Source organism: Sus scrofa, chromosome 7 (assembly GCF_000003025.6).
Source record: "Sus scrofa isolate TJ Tabasco breed Duroc chromosome 7, Sscrofa11.1, whole genome shotgun sequence".
Classification (NCBI taxonomy): Eukaryota; Metazoa; Chordata; class Mammalia; order Artiodactyla; family Suidae; genus Sus; species Sus scrofa.
In genome coordinates this window covers 12,553,977-12,570,549 of record NC_010449.5, presented here as the reverse complement: position 1 = coordinate 12,570,549, position 16,573 = coordinate 12,553,977, and the positions used below count along the sequence as shown (strand labels likewise).

Here is a 16,573-nt window from a genome sequence, read left to right as displayed (position 1 = left end):
CAGGTGTACAGCACAGTGAATCAGCCATACAACCATAAAAATATAGATATAGATATACTTACTTTTTCAGATTCTTTCCCCGTACAGGCTATCACCGAGTATTGAATAGATTTCCCTGAGCTATATGGTAGGTCCTTGTTACTGATCACTTTTGTATGTAGTAGTATGTATATGCCAATCCCAACCTGCTAATCCACCCATCCCCCTACCTTTTCTCCTTTGGTAACCATAAACTTAGTTGCAAAATCTTTGAGTCTATTTCTGTTGTGTGAATAAATTCTTTTGTATCATTTCTATTAGATTCCACATATTAGTGATTTTAGATGATAGATGCCTTTCTCTGACTTACTGCACTTAGTATGATAAGCTCTAGGTCCAACCATGTTGCTACAAATGCCATTATTTTGTTCTTTTTGTGGCTGCGTAATATTCCATTGCCTATATGTACATCGTCTTTATCCAGTCCTCTGTGGATGGACATCTCGGTTGCTTCCAGGTCTAGGCTGTTGTAAATAGCAGTGAACCATTTCCTTGATCCCGTTCTTCTTTCTCTTTTTATTGAGGGGTTCTCGGGAAGCACTTGAAACTGCTCCCCACTGTCTTCTCGCCATGTTCAGACCTGGTCAGAGGGCCTTGGCCAATCTCCCCTCTGCGAGGTCTTGTCCCAGGAGACAACCAGACCCGGGGACTCCTGGTTTGTGGATTCGGCTTCCGTGGCCCTTCCCACCAGGTCCTGGTGCTTCCAGAGGAGACTGTGCCTGCAGAGGCTGAGCTGGAAAATCCTAGCAGAGACACAGGGACCAATGGGGACCCAAGCCCGCGTCCCTCATGCCACTGTTCTGAGATCTCCTGGGGTGCTGCTAGCAGGCGGTCCCCTTCATTGCCTTCCATGAATCCCACCCCGTGGTGCCCTTCCCACCCTGCTGTCTACCCCAGTCCGGTTGCTTCTTCCCCTTCACTCTGCCTGGCACGCCATGCCTGCCTGGCTTCTGGTTGGAGCCTCCCGTTCTGTTGTGGTTTTGCTCTCGCCTGCCTCTCCAAACCTTGCCAAAATGTGAATATTTGATTTGTCAAATTCTGCCCAGACCTCCAAAAGGAGCCTGAGCCAAACCTAGGGCTTTGCAACCCCTCCTCCCCTTAGTTACGGTGGGGCCGGGCTCTCTCTCTCTCTCCAGTAGGTCATCTGCTCATTTCAAAATGTGCCTCTCCTTACTGGAAATTTGTTTTAAATTAGCCTCTGGCTGCCAGGGGCTCAAGGCTGTGCGAAGTCAAGGCTGTTGGAGGTTTCCCCGTGAAAAATCCATCACAGGCAGACCACGGAGATCCTGCTGGTTCGGCTGGTCCCAGATTGCCACAATAGAATGAATATTGCAATAAAGCCAAACACACAAATTTTGGGGTTTCCCAGTGCCTATGTCAGGTCTGCCCTGCTGCAGGATGGAGGGTGGGGCTGGGAAGGGGAGGTGGCACTGTGAGGAGTGGCCTGTGATATCTCTGGGCTTCCTGGATCAGGGGGAGGGGGAAGGAGAGGAGAGGAGCAGGGATGCTGAGAAAAGAACAGTACCAGAGAAGGACTATCCCCAGCCTGCCTGTAGGGGGCGCCTGGCTCCATGGCCCGAGGCCACACAAGCTTTGAGAAACTGGTGAGAACCTGGCTCTTCCAGTTCCCAGTGACTTTTAAGTTCCCAGTGATGCCGGCCCTTAGCGGGTGTGGCTCCTCAACCTGGGGCTGCATTTCACTACCCTTGGGAACCACAGTGTCCTTTCTGATATTTAAGATAGCAGTGTGCCAGCCCTTTTATATTCATTGTCTCGTAATTATTATAACCTTATCCTCTCTGACCGTACTTCCTGCTCTAGACATGAATCACCGAGGCTCAGTTAGAGGTTTTGCCCGTGGTCATAGTGGAGTATGAACCCAACCTGCGATTTCAACGGATTTCTATCTTTACGGCAGGCCCCAACATGAAGAAAAATAAGCTTTTAAAAACAGGGGAGTTACCCTACCCTGCCTCCCCATTCAGCAGGTTGGCTGCCCGCTGATGCTGGAATGTAAAGGCATCTAAAGCTTTGGATTCCTCAATTTAACAGTTGAAGGTTTAAGCGAATATTTTTTTAGGAGGGAAAGCCATGAACCCCATGCATTCATATTAAAACAGTGTATCTCACTGGTATTAATATTGATAGAGTAAGAGCGGAAACGACAAAGACGTACACAGCAGAAATCCCTGGGGCTTAAGAGCAGGCACCTTAGGGGACAAAAGGGGAAGGATCCGGTGACAGACTTTACCTACTTGATGATTGGAGTCTGGACAGCTCTGCTTCACCTTCCTCTGGGATCAGAAAAATAGATATTATATTGGCATGTGCTTTGCCGTTTATGCTTTAGCTCACAAAGGCTAGCTTAGCATGGGGGTGAGATCCATCCCCTTGGCGTGCATTTTGAGAACTTGAAGGGTGACGCTTTGAGACCCCTCGCTCGGAGATGCAGGAGAATTTTCTCATAGAAACAGATTCCGCTTGCCAAATAGATTCCGCTTGCAAAAAACCTTCTAGTTCTCTTTCTCCTCTGAGTTATTGAAACAAATAGATTTTACATGTCTAGCTGGCTCGTGGACTGCATCCTGTTAGAAGGTCAGAACAGAAAAAGAGGGGTGTTAGCCATGTTCCTGGAAGAATAAACTCGAAGACTCCTGGGGAAACTCTGGGTTCCACCTCTCATCCGGGATCCTGCAAGCTTGTTTTTTCTCACTCTTGGTGTCACATCCGTTCTAGGACTGAGCAGCTTGCTGTGGGTGCCTTGTGCGAGTGGAGACGTTAATATGAATATCAAGCATTTTATTTTTAGTTTTGGCATTTTGTTGGGGGTTTTCCTTTTTTCCCCCTCCTTCCTTCCTTCCTCTCGCCCACCCTCCCTCCTTTCCTCCCTTCCTCCTGTAATAATTTCCTCCCCCCCAGCTTTTTTATCCTTCCTTCATCCTACCTTACCTGGCCTAGATAACATGCATTCCAAATTGTATTGAGAGTTTGCAGGGAGGCAACTAAGCAACAGGCCCAACAGCTGGGTCATTTTCTAAGAATTGAAGGACGTAGCTTCAGTTTCCAGGTCTGGCTTTGGTGGGCTTGGTGAGAGCTGCTTTTTAACCCTTCTCAGCTTGTGAGCTGGGGGGCGATGAAAGTTGCTGCTTGATTCATAACTTAGAAGTGATTAAACTTGTAAAGTATTTTGAGGTCTTTTCTTTCATTCATTTATCCAAACAAACAGTTATCATTGAATGAACAGTGACTTTGATTTAAAAACACTCTACAGACATAAAACACTAGCAGCTTGTAGATAGCCTCTTTTAAAAAAAATTCACTCTCCTAAAGGAATTTCATTACCAAATCCTCATGAATCTTGAACCTCAAGAAGAATAATCCTTGCCTTTGTTGGAGTTTTAAATTTAGACTAATCAGACAATAGTGAAGCATTCTGTTCAAAGCATTCCTTTTAGAATACCCATTTATTATGCTCTGCTCTTAAGAAGAGATGAATTTGATTAGCGTTGAACATTCAGTCGATATTTTTGCATAGCTAATACCGGGGAGAAATTTTCCAAAAGTTGTGCCTGCTGTTTAGTATTATTCTATAGTCAGCTTTTAATTATCTGTACTGAAGGAATCTAATCAGTGATATGACTCCAAAATCATTTCCTTCGGCTTTGGGAGGCATCGCATGTATGATGCTCTTATTTACCTTCCATAATGGTTTCACTGAGACCCGTGTTCAAATTATGCCCGATTCTTTGCACACACAGCTCCTCCAAGGAAGGAAGGAGGGTATGGTTCAGAAGTATACTGGGGGTTAGGGGAGGGTCCACTGGAATTTTCAAATTTGTTACAGATAAGGCACAGTATGAATCAACCTGATTATTCATCTGGATTATTAAATAGACGCTAATAGCCAATAATTCACTGCAGTTGCGTAAGGAAGCAAATACAAGAAACCGCTTAAAAGATTTTTCATGCGTGTGTATTACTGTTGCCCAGTTTTGCATTTTGAGCCGCTGTGGGCTGGGTGTGTCAGAGTGGTGGTTCTCCCCCCCAGGGTGCTGGGGTGCAGATGGGGAGGAAAAGGGAGGCAGGCTGGAGCAGCTGCCCGGCTGTCCAGCTCTCTAGCCCTGCTCCTAGAGGTGTGCGCCCCCATCAACAGGACAACCGTTCAGAGAGCGGGAAGGTGGCCACGTGGCCAAAAGTATGAGAGAGGAAGAGCCTAGAGGAATGCATGGTCGGGTGGTCCAGCTTGCCGGAATGGCGCCTTTGCAAAGTCTTACTGTAAATGCTTAGCTTTTTTTCATACTTTGTGCGTGACAGTGGCGAGCATAACCCTTGATGAAGATTTGTCCTCACACGTTTTTGGTCTTGCGAAAGAGCTGCCCATGGTGCCACTGTAGTATCTGATGCTTCCTCCACCTGGTGGGCGTGACTGCATTTCCCAGAGGAGTTTAAAGGGATGTGGGGAGGACTAATTAGTCCCTCATTAAGCACTTACAACGAAGTACGATAATTCTCCTGAAAAGATAATCTAGTCGCTGAATAGAAAGCCAGACACATTTTAACGTGACATCAGAAGACAGTCATTTTCAATAAAAAGCTTTTTGTAGTGGTGGAAAATGAGTGTTTTAATAGGATCTTTACAGTGTTACAAAGGGATCCTGTAAAATGTGATGATTTCAGGATTTTTTGCTGATCTTGAAAGCTGTCTGATAATCTGGAATTCCACCTGAAACAGGCACATTTTTCATCCCTTCCTGTTTGTGAGCCTCCAGCACCAGATACAAAATAGCAAGATTGTGTTTACCAATCTCTTAGGAGAAAATGAATGGGAGTTGGAGTGCTCGCTTGACCAAGGAAAGGCTGTTTCTTAACACTGCCTGGCTAGGCTCCAGCTCACTGGCCGAAAAAGAGATGTTATCACGGGTGTGATTAAAGTAAGACCTGTTGGCCGTGCTTAATTAAATCAGTGTGAGAATCTAAGAAGGAGCGTAAGACGATACTGATAGACAACAGAAATTCTCAAATAGGTGGGTTAAGGCACTAGTGACATTTATTTGTTGGTTTTACCTTTAATTAACTCTGGTTGCTCAGAGACACCCACTGGATAGGTGATGGGTTCTCCTCCTTCCCTCACTGTCTGCATCTCACACATCTCCCTGCTTGTTGGGATTAACCAGTAAGAAAGAGACCAGCATGGAGAAAGGCTGCAAAAACATGGTCAAGACAGTTTAAAATTCATAGAGTGGTTTCCACCAGTAAGAAATGGCCGTGAGGGAGAAAGCTGAAACTGTTGACAGTAGTAGCCAAAGCTGACCATGTTTCACCAACTGTCACCCAGGTCCCTGTTGCTGTGGATCAAAGGTTGACTAGGTCCTCTTGCTTAACTTCGGGGTCTACTGTGGTGGTGTCCTGCCACTGTTACCATTATGCCAGTACGGGGTTTGTTAAGTTCACTGCCACTCTTCGAGCCCTTAACTTGCCAAATCTACACCCAAATCCAGCCAGGTCTGTAGAGACACGGGGAAAGATGTAGAAGTGGATGATTTGAATCTCAGATTTGGAGCCAACCAAGGTTTCAGGAGTGCCCAGCTTTGACCTTGGTCTTATGGAGAGGGAAGAAGACTTTTCCTCTAAGCCTAAGCCCGGCAAAACCTAATTACAGAGATTTTGTTTTTTATTTTGCTCTTTTAAAATGAAAACTCGTGTACCCATTGTGGCTCAGTGGTTAACAAATCCAACTGGGAATCATGAGGTTGCGGGTTCGATCCCTGGCCTTGCTCAGTGGGTTAAGGATCCGGCGTTGCCATGAGCTGTGATGTAGGTTGCAGACGTGGCTTGGATCCTGCGTTGCTGTGGCTCTGGTACAGGCTGGTGGCTATGGCTCCAACTGGACCCCTAGCCTGGGAATCTCCATATGCCGTGGGAGTGGCCCAAGAAATGGCAAAAAAGACAAAATAAATAAATAAAATAAAATAAAATAAAAACTAATAAGGCCTTTCTTCATTTGTTTGTTATCTCCCTCTCTCTCGTAAGATTGAAGGAAATGAAGAATTCTCTCAATTTGCCATAGTTTTGTGTAGTTTAAGTTTGTACGTGACTTCCTATTCCAAGTGGGCAGTTGTGGTCCCTGGGAACCTTTGTATTCTAGAACATTCTTTGACACCTTTGGTGGCCACCTTGCTTAAGAATTGAGTGATTGGAAAATGAAACCATGTGGCGCCTTCAAATCATTTGTCTTCCATCCAATCTAAGTGATTAGTTAATGCTCCATTTGCAGGTAGAAAAATAAATGTATCTTAGTTATCATTTGTTATATTTAGTGAGGAACAAAGTTTAAACTCACTCATGTGAAAGTTAGGTATAAGATGTTTATTTGTATATTTTGAATATTCGTAACTTGGGCCTATGAAGTAAAAACATCAGCTTTAGATCACATAAATCCCCTTGATTTTAAAATAACTTAATAGTTTAAAAAATGTTGGGGTGCACTGCTCGTAGGAGTGTAGATCAGCAGAGCCATTTTGGAAAACAATTTAGCAGTATTGTGTAAGAGTGAATATTCATAAACCTTGTGACCCAACAATTTAGCAGTATTGTGTAAGAGTGAATATTCATAAACCTTGTGACCTTCCTAGGCAGTGCCCCAGAGAAACTTGACTTATGGGTATTGTTTCTCCTGGAAACAGCTCTATTTCTGGTAAAAATAAATGAATAAAACTAAAACTAGAGACTAAAAGTTACAAAAATCCAGTAGCAGAAGAACACTGAAAAATTCACACAAGGGAATATTATACAGCAACGAAAAAGAATGGCCTACAGCTACTGGCAACATAGTTAAATCTTAGAAGCAACAGTGTGTTAAAAAATTAGCCACAGAAGACTACATACAATGTGATAGGATTATTTATAATGTTTAAAATCACACAAAATTAAGTGGTTTATTTTTGGGAATGATGCATGCAAAACAGGATTGTGGTCACCCTGGAAGAGAGCTTAGGGAAGCAGCAAATAGATTGATGCATCAATATTGGTAATGTCTTACATAAGACTATGGGTTTATGGGTACTCTTTATTGTTAGGTTTCATGGATTCTCTATGTATTATGTGCATTCTTTTGTAGGTGTCAAATTTTGCATGATACAAATACATTTTTTTTGGATTAAATTTTTTTTTCAGCTTTGAAATATAATTGAGGAGTTCCCGTTGTGGCTCAGCAGTTAATGAACTCAGCTAGTATCCATGATCCCTGGCCTCGCTCAGTGGGTTAAGGATCCGGCATTGCTGTGAGCTGTGGTATAGGTCACAGACATGGCTTAGAACCCTTGTCGCTGTGGCTGTGGCTGTGGCAATTTAACCCCTAGCCTGGAACTTTCATATGCTGCAGGTGCCACCCTTAAAAAAGGAAAGAAGGAAAAGAAAGAAAGAAATACAGTTGAAATTCAGTACTATGTCAGTTTAGGATATCCAGCATAATGATTTGACTCTTGATATATCCTGAAATGATTACCACATATGTAGTTAACTTTCAAGGTCCCATATAAATAGATACAAAAAAGAAAAATAGAAAAAAATTATTGTTTTCCTAGTGAGGAGAACTCTGAGGATTCATCTCTTAACTTCATCAATATCAAACAGCAGTGGTGACTAGAGACATGTTGTAATGATTAGGTTTGTAAAATATAAGTATTTTTATGGTGATAGCAAAAGCCAGAATTTTCCCGTGTTGCTCCCACATTCTACCTATTTCGTATCATAGTCTCTTTTTATAGTCCCCGGTGTCTTGACATCACACAGGAGTGACTAGAATATGTGGTCCAACCCAGAAATCCCTGGGGTTGTTTGGGTAGCTGGGGATACAGGTGAGGCTGACGACAATGCCAAAGTGATGAGTTTGGGGACACAGAGCCCTCTGTCCTCCTCTTCCCGCTGGATGCCTAGAAAATCTAGGGCCATGGCGAAAAGAGAACCCATGAAGTCAGGCTTGGCGTGACCTCCTGGAAAATCCCTATTTATTGGCCCAGCAGTGACAAATAGTTCCAATGTGGACGATCGGCTTGGAGAGCTTCTTATGAGACACTTGGTTCTTTGCTGCCTCCTGCTCTTTTCTGAGCAGAACATGGTCTTTTGAGTGAGGTGGGATTTGGCATGAGGATGATGACGTCAGAGGTGATGCAGCCAGGCAGATTGTCCCAGGCTCCAAGGCTTATTAGTCTTAAAAAAAAATTAAAAGCGGATATGTGAGAAACTGGTCCAGGTGGAAATAAAAATGACAATAAAAGTGGGAAACGTATGCCAGGACTGCTGGGGTGCTTTTCTGAGTACTAAAGTTCTCTCCTGCTAAGATGCATTATTGCCGAAGGGCTGGCCAGTGCTGGGGGATGCAGGGGGCGACCTCTCCAGGGAGTCGTCCACTTATTCAAACCCAGATGCGTGGGGTCACACGTGTGACACGCCGCGTGGTGCAGGTTGCGTCTTACTCTGAATTTCCACTAAACGAGTGTGTGGAGTCAACACCCAGCTGAACAGTTGTCCTGAGAACACCCAGAGGCCCCTGTGCCGCTTGGTATTTTTCAGACTAATGCTCAGACAGGAAAATGTGCAGAATGTCTATTTTCTAAAATAGTTTCAACATCTTTTATGTAATGCTGATGCATCTGGAAGTGAAAATGCTAAGAGTTTCATTTCACTAAAAATGGATTTTTTTTTCTTTAACCTTTAACCTTGGAAGACTCTCAGCACCATTTTCACTGTAGTCTTACGAGTATCCACGTGTGTGCGTTCACTGACCCATCAAACCAGTCTTTACCGAGAATATTGAGGCTCAAAGACATCTGCAGGTTGTCATGACAAATGCAGGGACCTGGTCAGTGATTCTAAGGATCTCCCAGTCTAGAAGGGAAGATGGATCATTCATCACATGTCAGGACAAATACAGTATATGTGGAAGCAAGTCACAGAGGAGGTGACAGCTGAGCTGAATCTTAAAGGGAGACTAACATGTGAATGAGAGGAAGCGCGTTCCCAGTTGAGGAACCAGCATAAATAGAAACGAATTTTGCTTTATACATTTCTAAGAATTCACCAGATTTTATGACACAAATGCAAGCATCACAGCAATGAAATTAATAGGAAATTCAGATAAAAATTATCTAAGTAAATTAAGACTTTTTTTTTTTTTTTTGCTAAATTTGTTTGCCTTACCTTTTCATCTTAATTGCGTTGCAGAGAACAATATCGTTACAGCCAATGCATAGAATTCTAATTCAGTTTAAAAGTTAAGAAGTGAACGTTGAATCCTTGGCCAGACTCAGTGGGTTAGGGATCCAGCGTTGCTATAAACTGTGGCGAAGTTCACAGATGCAGCTCCAATCCAGTGTTGGGCCGTGGCTGTGGCAAGGGCCTCAGCTGCAGCTCCAATAGGACCCCTGGCCTGGGAATTTCCACATGCTGCACGTGCAGCTGTTTACATTTAACTAAATTTAGATAATTTGGTGTTTAGATAAATTTTGATGAATTACGAGTTTGGGATTAACAGGTACACACTACTATATAGAAAAAGATAAAGACTTACTGTAGAGCACAGGGAACTATAGTCAATATCTTGTAATAACCTGTAAGTGGAAAGAATCTGAGAAAGAATTGAGGATAGAACTCTCCAAATACAGCAATGGTAGTACTTCTATTTCAGTAATGCCTAGTATATAAAATACTTTAGGATTTGTTATTTAAATCAGCCATGCAAAAGAAAGAGCAACGTAAGACTAAATTACAAGTTTTGCAAAAGAAAACATTACCAGTACATGCTGCTTTACTGTGTCCTGGTTTTATATTGTAAATAATTCATTATTAAATTATTTTTTCCCAAAAAACTGATGCAAAATTGTCTTGCTGCTTTTCCCCTCTTTGCATAGTCTATTAAATTTTAGCAATTCTAAATCAGAATAGCATCTAATAGACAACACATGGGATGTGTTTGCTATTAATTCGCATGTTTTATGGCATATTCATTAGACAAATACATAATATTTATAAAGTGTGTCCAGTAATTAAAAGAAACGGATGAATATGTATTACTGTCTTGTTTTTTTAGCAAAAGAAATAATCCACCGTAAGCGTTTCTAATTATTTCTGCTAAATATTTAGAGCACTTCAGTGATAATATTTGTTGTTTCTCTCATTTAGACTTTATAGATAATTTTTTGCACAGAGTTACTTCTTTTCCATTGAAGCGTCTGTGCCTCTACACATGTATTGCAGATTATTTGAAACAATAATTTGCCCATCAGCTGTAGTGAATAAAGCTCTCCTTTCTCCTTAGTTTGATGAGGGCCTCTCGGATGACCTCTCTTAGGGCCTTACAGCGATGCCAGTGCTAATTTTAATTGAAGTTTTAATAGGAAAAAGTGTTGGCAAATAAAACTGTTAAATTTGAAGCATGAATTACAAATTCAACTTGGTTGCCCTAACGATGATGTTTAGAGAGTGCTTCCAGTAGGCTGAGCTCCATGTTCTACTTATGTGTATTATTTCATTTTCCCAACTACTTGGCGAGGTGGGTGGCATTATGCCCATTTTCCAGATGAGTTTGTAACCATGAGGCCTCACAACACTTATTAGTAATTTTTTTTTTTTTGTCTTTTTAGGGCTGCACCTGCAACATATGGAGGTTCCCAGGCTAGGGGTCGAATTGGAGCTGCAACCGCCGACCTACGCCACAGCTCACGGGAACACCGGATCTTTAACCCACTGATTGAGGCCAGGGATCGAACATGCATCCTCATGGATACCAGCCAGATTCATTTCTGCTGAGCCACGATGGGAGCTCCTAGTAATTTAAATATACTACATTGATAATATATTTTATCAAATATGTAAACTCTGGAGCTTTATACACATTACATACATATCTATACACACACATATATATACACATAAATGTAAATCCTCTCTTATTCATTCAGCAAAAATTTATGTATTGACTATGTGTCAGGCTGCTGTGCTAAACTCTGGAGATAGTGAGATCAGGTATACCCACCCCGTCTTGCCTGTAAGGGACTTAACAATGAACTTGGAGAGTTCAGTGGGAGAGATGAACTTGTCACTAAGACACAAGTCCAAGAGCATATGCTCATGACTTTAACAGGATTAGGTAGAGGATTGTAGAAAAAAATGGGGAAAGAGGCCCTCAGCTTCCCAGAAGATATTAGACAGGTCTTCACAGAAAATCAGCCAGAGCTCCAACACCTGAAGAGTGAGTCTGAGTTTGAAAAGATGATCAGAGGGAATTGTGCCGAGGGAACAGAACAGACCAGGGTGTGGACAGGAGGCAGAGCCAGGCAGGCTTGGTCAAAGAGATTCAGAGGGGCCGAGGGTCAAGTGTGGCTGGAGGAGGGTCACTGACGGCTGGGGTCAGATCACAAGGAGCATGGCCTGCTGTTCAAAGGAGGGCAGACCTTATGTGTGTGTGTGTTGAAAAGCCATCAGCAGATTAATTCAACACTCCTTAAGTTATAATAAGGGATGTCCTTCTCCCCTCCCTTCCTCCTTTTCTCATTTATTCACTCAGCAGATGCTTAGTGAGTGCCTATAACATGCCCAGCATTGTGTCAGACACTGAAGATAAAAGCACGGGCAAGAACTAACACATCTCTGCCTTCCTGGAGGCTTACTTCTTAGCTAGGGAAAGAAGCATTCATCAATTAATCTAGCAATAACAACAAAGGTACCATTACAAAGGTGATCTGTATAACAGGGGAGAGAGGGAGTCTATGAAGTAGGGGCTAGTGAGCTGGCCAAGGAAAAGAGGATTGAGCTGAAAGAGGGAAGAATACAAAATCATTGGTTGAAGAAGGTGGATGATTTGAGAAGTCTCAGCAAGGGGGGGGGGCGGATCATGTGCAAAGGCCCTGAGGCCTAGGAGAGCATGGTACTTCTCAGGAATTAAAGGTAAACCAGAAACACTGTACACAGCCTGGGAAATGCAAGGACTGGGCCCTGGGAGTTGTGGTGAGAATCCAAGCTCAGTAGAAAGCCACTGCTGTAGGCAGGCCCTGAGGACAGGGTGTAGGGTGGCAGAGGGTGGAAGCAATTGAGAGGCCAACGGAATAGTCCAGATGAGTCGTGAGGGTGGGCAGCCTAGAGTGGAGGTGATGGTCAGGAGAGAAAGAGAGGTGTGTGCTGGTGGCAGAATCAATGGCTGGATGGTTGGGTTCCGGGCGTCATTTGGAAAAGGAAGCTGTCAGGATGACGTTCGTGCCATTGCTGAGCTAGGGAAACACAGGAGAGTCCGCAGGATCCACTCTGCTTGGATTTCCAGAAAACTTTCACAGGAGGCGGAGGAAGTCGAGATTGGAGGTTGGCCGTGGAGAATGAGTAGGCATTTCTGTTGGCAGGGAGGGGAAAGGGCATGCAATTCAGAGGAAATGGTGTGTTCAGAGGCACAGAGGCTTAACCAGAATTGTGCAAATAAATAACTACGTTATATACACAGGTATGACAAACAAATGACTATGTGATCCGCAAATAACTCTGCTGGTTTCTTGATAACACTCTAGTCTGTTTTGTGTAGCAGTCATCCTAAGACCCATAGCAGGTGGAATTTATAACTAGATTAAAATGTTTAAGTATCTTTGTCACCATAGACATATTATAAATATATAGAAATTCCTCTCTTGACTTCCGTGGTTTAACTTAGAGATTCACCTGTGGCTCTTGATTTTCTCATCTACCTTCTTTCCAATAAAATGTATTCATGTGGGGAGAATTTGGATTTTAGGTCTTTTTCCTTGGTGCTTTGGCATCTGGATTTGGGATCAATTGGCATTTTTCATTTGCTGAAATAACTATAAACTTACTCCTGATGGAGATGTGAACATGTTGATTTTTGTTTTGTTTTGTTTGCTTTTTTTTTTTGGTCTTTTTGCTATTTCTTTGGGCCGCTTCCGTGGCATATGGAGGTTCCCAGGCTAGGGGTCTAATCGGAGCTGTAGCCGCTGGCCTACGCCAGAGCCACAGCAACGTGGGATCCAAGCCACGTCTGCAACCTACACCACAGCTCAGGGCAACGCCGGATCCTTAACCCACTGAGCAAGGGCAGGGACCGAACCTGCAACCTCATGGTTCCTAGTCGTATTCGTTAACCACTTTGCCACAATGGGAACTCCTGAACATGTTGATTTTAATTTAGCTTGGGAACTCAAATCAAAGGACAGTCCGATCCCAAAAGACTTGAGTCATGCGAAGACTTAGGTGACATGTCAACTCTAGGGAGAAATAAGTTGACGTTGATTTCCTATTTAACTTTTCTGTAAGAGTACAAGAAGGTCAATAAGTCAGTTTTGGAGAGATGATATAGCACCGGAATTATGAGCGTGGTTTCTGTGAAATACAGTGGCTTAAATACTGCCTTTAATATCCACTGGCCACACAAGTGCCCTGTTCTCTTGTCAATAACAGAGGTCATAACGCTGATTGGCTGCCTCACAAGGTACGATGGAGTCGGGTATCGTATGCAGAGTGTTCGGCCCGTGCCAGAAACGTTGTCTGTGTTCAATAAATGTCCACAATGACCTTGAGTATCACTGACACCATGTTTCACCTGCGTCATCAACAGAGAGGACAGAAGGTTTCGAAAGTGAAAGTCAGGCAGTGATGGTAAATGCATGGGATGATCTTGCTTGTCTCCGTGGTTAGAAGGAGCCTTAGAGAGCATCAGCTTCAGTAATGCTTCTGACACTTTCTGGAGAGGAACCAACTGGTTTTCATTCCTCGGAGGTTTGGGGATCGTTAGGCAGAGAAGGAGGGGGAGGGATGGGATCATTTTGCTGGTGTCGTGCCTAAGGTCAGGAGCTGGGATGGGAACAGTAAGCGCTGGGCAGAGCCCTCTCATCTGCAGAGATGAGGACTTACTTGCTATGTGTCGGCTTGCTGAGGTTTTGACCTTCTGAATTAAGACCTGTGTGTGTGCGTGTGTGTATGAGAGGGGGTGGGGGGGAGATTATGCAAATGCGTTTCTCTTTTCTGAGAATTCAGCTCATGTGAATGGAGACCACAGAAAACTGCCTAACTCAGTGGGAATATTGTTTTTCTAATTACAGGTCTAGGCATTTTACATTGAGTTTCTCCACTGCCTCCCTTTCTGCTCAAGCAAAATCTGTGCGAAAAAGATCTGCTGGGAAGGAACCAACTGCTTGGGATTCTCCATTGTGATGAAAGCACGTGGTGCAGGTAAATATCTCCGAAATCCTTCCCCAGCAGTAACTATCATTTAATCGTAAAATCACCAAGATCCTGGTGGGGAGGTATACATATTTATTCCTACACACACACACACACACACACACACACACACACACACCCCTATATCTTTAGATTCATGTCTTCTCCATCTGTGTATTCTTTCTGTCTCTTTATAAAAATGGAACCCTTTCTTTTTTGTGAAATCACTGACGATGAGAATGACAAGGCATTGATAAGAAAATGATAATTCTGATGATTGTGTTTATAAATCGTGTCCGATGGTCGGAAACAATACAGCGTATATTAGCTCTCAACCTTTTTGTTCTTCTAAACAGTGCAACAATGAATATTTACTTGTTCATAGCACAGTTATTTATCTACAACTTGATTTTTGAGGATTATATACTATACCATTGAATACATATCCTAAAATACACTTAATTGATGCTCTCTAGTTGGACTTTAAGTCTCTTCTATTTTTATTTATTTATTTTTTCTTTTATACTACCCAAACTGTTCTTATGGCTTCGTGTTAGTTGCCATGGCTTCCTTGGTAGAGTTCCTTAGCAGTACGTTGTTGCATTTAAGTTTTCAAGTCTTAAGACTCTTGATACTTGTTGCCAAATTACTTTCCAATAAAGTCATACCAGTTTATATTTCCAGAGGCTCAGTGTATGAGAGACCTACTTCCATACAATTTTGCTGGTGCTGAGGATTTTAGAAACGAAAAGAGTCTTTGCCAATTCATAATGAGAAGTGGTGTCTCCATGTGTTGGGTTTTTTTGTGGGGCGTGGTGGTGAGAGGGAACCACTTATTGGTAAATAACACTCTTTTGAAGAACCTTTCCTCTGTAGACAGTAGCATGCTTGAAACTTACCAATAGCTGACATTTGAGAAATAATACCAAATCAAAAGGCGTGGAAGGATCCTGGAGAATTTTAGGTTTTTTTCCCCTTGTTTTGGTCAAGTATGCATAGACACGCATGAGATCGCTGGATGCTTTTTCAATGGAAGACAACTTAATTTTTCCATTTTTAATAAGAATAAAAAGAATAAAAAATTTAATAAATAGCCATCATTAAACATGGGCCTGAAGTAGCACTGCTCACTACTTAATATGTGGATGGGTGCACACACATAATTTATGTGTGTGCATATAACTATACTTGCATATACGTGTGTGTATGTCTATGCACATACATATACCATCCAACACTGGGAGTCTGATGAAATACGATTATGGCATCGCCATAGGATTCACAGGCTACCGATCACAGTGGATAAGACTGCAGGCTCCAGGCTGCCTGGGCTCCAATTCCAGCTCTTCTTTTCTTGAGGTGTGACCTTGGGCAGGTTACTTTTTACAGCTCGGTGTCTACACGTTGATCAAATTTAGATAATACCCCCATCTTGCAGGGTGTCGTTGCAAGCAACTTTATGTGAAATCATTAAAAATCCTATTTCAAGAGAATATTTAATGATAGGAGAAAATGGTTATGATCCAAGCAAAAAGCAAATTATAACACCAACCGTGGTGTAATCCCATTCTTATAAAATTGCTTTTTCTCCTTCTTCCTTCGTTTCCTCCCCCTTTGGGATCCAGAGAAGGTGCGATATATTTCTGCATGGCTTTCATTCGAATTAACAGTGTAATCCCAGTCCTGGAGAAACGGGAGGTCTGCAAGTCAGAGAGCTGTGAAGTTGATGATGTCTATGCTGCCTGACCAGTGGGGCCCTTGATGCAGCCCTTGTATGAGAGCAGAGCCTTCTCCCAGTCCCGGGCTGCCTTGCTCCTGAGCTATAGCGAGTGCCTGGGTCAAGCCAGCTTCCTGGCCTCTTGGAGCCGCCCTGAATGTCTAACCGTCCATCTCCAAGTATGAGCTGCCCTACTAGGCTCATCTTATTCTCCTCTCATTAAATACATGCAAGAGAAGTTAGAATCAGAGACCCCCCACCTCTTAGGAAATCTGTACTTGATCCTACTTAAGCACCAAAGGAAAAACTGTGAGGTGTGAGTCCTTCACCCTTAAGCCACATCATAAGGTTGAAACAGAAGGAAAAAGCCTCTGAGCATGACCTGGCATTAAGGAGACAAACCCAGTGCTTGTCTGACTTCGGTTAATGCTTTTCACCAGAGGCTCTGCAAATCTTGTCTGTGTGCATTTGTTTTGGCCCAAATTTCCAGTCTAATTTGAACAGCTTTGTACTTTTTTCAGTAAAAGAGGAACATCTGAATTCCTAATTAAGATGGTTTTGCTTAAGAATTCCTCTTGAATGGGCCAGAAATTACTCTCCTAT

General features: G+C 42.9%; 1 protein-coding gene across 9 annotated transcripts in view; it reads left to right on the top strand.

The window, feature by feature from the left end:
• ATXN1 (ataxin 1) overlaps positions 1–16,573 on the top strand; it is a 430,913-nt gene that overhangs the window by 160,301 nt on the left and 254,039 nt on the right. For all 9 annotated transcript variants that reach the window (XM_021099774.1, XM_013977443.2, XM_013977445.2 and 6 more), the window contains one exon: positions 14,133–14,262. The gene's annotated coding sequence lies outside the window, so the exon portion shown is untranslated. The remainder of the gene's footprint in view (positions 1–14,132; positions 14,263–16,573) is intronic.